This window comes from Mastomys coucha, unplaced genomic scaffold (assembly GCF_008632895.1).
Source record: "Mastomys coucha isolate ucsf_1 unplaced genomic scaffold, UCSF_Mcou_1 pScaffold22, whole genome shotgun sequence".
NCBI classification, from domain to species: domain Eukaryota; kingdom Metazoa; phylum Chordata; class Mammalia; order Rodentia; family Muridae; genus Mastomys; species Mastomys coucha.
Genome location: NW_022196905.1, coordinates 127445349 through 127449134, shown reverse-complemented (window position 1 = coordinate 127449134; position 3786 = coordinate 127445349). Strand labels below are relative to the sequence as shown.

Below are 3786 nucleotides of genomic sequence, written 5' to 3'. Positions count from 1 at the left end.
AAAGCCCGTTGTTCTTTTTCTCCCCAGACAAAGGGCTGTTTGTTCTTGGTGAGTGGGTATAATGGAGCCGCAGGTATCCATAGGCGACAGAAACCTGCTGTGCCCAAAAACTCTCTGACTTGTTTTTGATTAGTGGGCAGCAGAATATGGAACACAGTTTCTTTTCTAGCCTCCGACAGCCACCTCTTTCCCTCTTTAAGCAGATACCCCAGGTAACTAACCTGCTGGCTGCAGATTTGGGCCTTCTTAGCTGAGGCGCGGGTAGCCCAGTTCTCCTAGTTCAGTGAGAAGGCATTTTGTCCCTTCTAAGCACAATTCTTTGCTGGAAGCAGCTGAAAGGCGATCATCTGCATATTGCAACAGAGTTACCTGAGGGTTGGCTGCCCAGAACATGGCCAGATCTTGGTGTACGGCCTCGTCAAAAATGGTGGGGAAGTTCTTGAAGCCCTGGGGCAGGTGAGTCCAGGTGAGTTGGCCTGTCATGCCCAAGTCTGGGTCCTTCCATTCAAAGGCCAGATATTCCTAACTCTTGGTAGCCAGGGACAGGCAGAGGAAGGCATCCTTGAGGTTGAGAACTGTGTACCAAGTTCTGGAGGGAGGCAAAGAACTTAACAGGTTATACTGGTTGGGGACTGTCAGGTGGAGGTCGGTCACCGGCTTGTTCACTTTCCTGAAGTCCTGGACAGGCTGATAGTCATTAGTTCCAGGTTTCTGCACTGGGAGCAGTAGGGTGTTCCAGGCAGACTGACATTTCCATAGAATTCCCAGCTGGAGGAGGTGTAAAATACGGGGTCGGGTCCCATCATGAGCCTCCTTGGACGTAGACTGGTGGACTGTTATCAGGATGTATTGGGCTTTCAGGTTTACATGGAATGGGGGGGGGAGCTGATTTTTGGCTTTCCCCATCCTGCAGTTTCTGCCCATGCCTGTGTGTAATTCTGCAACCACCAGTCTAAATATTTAGCTTTTTGACTCCCATCTTCAAACAATTGATATTCGTCTTCTAACTTCATGGTCAATACCTGGATAGGCTCTCCCTGCCAGACCTTGAACTGTGGTCCCTCAGGGAGGAAATGGATTTGGACCCCCATCTTAGTGAGGAGGTCTCTCCCCAACAGGGGGTAGGGACATCCAGGAATAACAATGAACAAATGGGATACCTGGTCCACACCAAGATTCTTTGGTTAGTCTATGAATATTGTTTGTTTCCTGTGGCCCCTGGACCCAAGACTTCTTATTGGAAATTGGTCCATCTCTTTATAATAGGACTGAGTTTTGGGGCCCTGTATTCACAAGAAACTGGGTGGGTTTCCCCTCCACTTTAAAGGTTACTCTGGGTTCGGGGAGGGGGTCCAAACTCTGTCCCCCCTAGTCACTGTCCTCTTGCACAGCTAGCACCTTGGGGCCTAGTGGTCTCTTCTTGGAGGAATAGGGTCCCTTCTTCTTTTCCTTGGGACAGTCTTTTGCCCAATGAGCTTTTTCTTTATGGTAAGCACATTGGTCCCTAGCCAGGGGCACTCTTCCATTGCCAGCTACTATCTTACTAGGTTCTCTAGTTTCTCTAACTACAGTGGCCAATATCCTGTGGAGGTTCTTCTCCTGTCTCATCTCTCTTTTGAGCTCTCTAGCCTCCTGTTCCTTCTGCTTTCTCTCCTCCCTTTCTTCTTCTGACTCTGTTATGATACACCTTCTCGGCTACTTGCACTAACTCTCTCAAGGATTTGTCCTGTAATCCTTCAAGTTTCTGCAACTTTTTCCTGATATCTCTGCTAGATTGGTCAATACAGGCGACAGTAACTGTTGCCTTATGTTCTTCACTGCTAGGATCATAGGGGGTAAATTGGCGAAAGGCCTCCATGAGTCTCTCTAAGAAGGCCTAGGGAGACTCATTCGGCCCTTGCACCACTTCCCTTACCTTAGTAAAATTGGTGGGGTGGCATGCTGCCCCTCTGAGACCTGCCATCAGAGCCTGGCATTAGACCATCATTCTGAAGTGTTGAAGTCCCAGTCGGGTCTAGTCAATGGGAAGCCTGCATCTATACCCGCAGGCAGGAGGGAAGGATGCCTGTCACCCTCTGGGACATTCCTCCTGGCTTCCAAGAGGATGTGCTGTTTTTCTTCAGTAGTAAAGAGGACCTGTAGGAGCTGCTGACAATCATCTCATTTAGGCTGATGGGTAAAAAAAGAGAGATTCTACTAGGTTAGTCAGACCCTGAGGATTTTCAGAAAATGGGGGATTCTGAGACTTCCAGTTATCGAGGTCAGCAGAGGAGAAAGGCCAGTACTGGAGTGGCTGATGACCTTGATCATCGGGAGGTCCGTAAGCGTGGAGAGGCAACACAGTCGAGGTGTCTATTGACACCCCACACCGGCTCCATGTCCCTAGGGTAGGTCCCGCAGCCTTGCCTATTGGTGAGGGATGGTGGCTGGGTAGGCCTTCCGATGCTGGAGGAGCAAGCAGAAGAACCTAATGCCTGAGGATGGAAGGCAGGGGGATATGGAGGTGAGGGGTCTAAGAGGAGCAAATTGGTGTCTTGATTAGAGGAGATGACCTCCTTTTGAGAGTTGTCTTGCAGAGCCAAAATCTTCTTGGGCCCTGGAAGTGTAATAAAAGGACAGACCTCAATATGGGGGGATTGTGACCAGATCTTCCCACACAATGATGTAGGGAACCTGGTCAGGATGGCTCGAGGACCCAACCCAAGTATCCTTTTCTTGACTGCCTGTATGGTGGGGAGGGAGAAAGATCCTTCCACTGGCCACCCTGCCTGAAAAGTGGGCCATTCAGAAGAACAGAGAGTGGTCCATTTGTCCTTTTGAACAGCAACAGACAAGTTATGAGCCCTGGTTTTTACTTCACTCCAATGTTTTAGGGCAAAGCCCAAAGGAGTTGAAACAATCTGTCCCATTCTGTCCAAAAATAACTGTCAGTCCCAGTCCACACACAAATAGAAAAACAGAAAGTAAAATACCAATGCGCCACTGCCATGAGTGCCACAGGAGAAACACCAAATAACTTGGCAGAGGTCTTCTTGCCAAAGAGCTCTCATGAAGACCCTTTCGACATCCCACTGGGAGTCTGGAGCATCCTCCAGAATTCCCATAGCTGTGGTGTTATGACATGTCTACCGGCCACTTCTGGCTACCCCAGTCAAGTGACTCCTTTCCAGAGCTTCAAAACTGAAACCAAGCTGATCAGTGGCTGAGTAGAGTTAGAGAAAGTAGAGAATGACAGACAAGACCAACACAGAAAACACAAAAGCACAACCACAGTACCTGCTTGAGCGGTCCTCCAGTCTCCAGTCACTGGTCTCATGACTGGCCAATGCACCAAATATAAGACCCGAAGAGCCTTGTTGTCTGGGATGTCCCACTTACAGAAACACAGAGATGGAGATCGATGCAAGAAGCAAGAGGTTTATTGATCCAGCATGCTGGGGCCATCCTGCAATTGGGACAGAGGTGACCCCCAACACTCCAAGCACACAGTTTTTATATAGTTTTTGAGGGTAGACTTTGGTAACAGCATGAATTTGTTTACAACCATATGAGGCCTGCACTGACTTTTCTCGGCATTGGTGGACCCCAGGTGAGGTGTGGTCTTAATCACTAGAAGGGGGAACTGAAACAGTTTTGGTCTTTATCTGCACCTGCCCTGCCCTGTGGTCAGGGTATAAAGTTTATATTGCTGGGACATTCCAGGAAGGGAGTGTACATTCCTGGCAAGGTCTTTCAGCAGACATCTTATGTTCTCTAAGGTCACACAGTAACAGTTAAAATTCAGGA

The 3786-nt window shown here is 48.8% G+C and overlaps 1 pseudogene; it reads right to left on the bottom strand.

Moving 5' to 3' along the window:
* Positions 1 to 246: 246 nt before the first annotated feature.
* On the bottom strand, positions 247 to 3316 carry LOC116104659 (annotated as a pseudogene).
* Between the last annotated feature and the right edge of the window lie 470 nt (positions 3317 to 3786).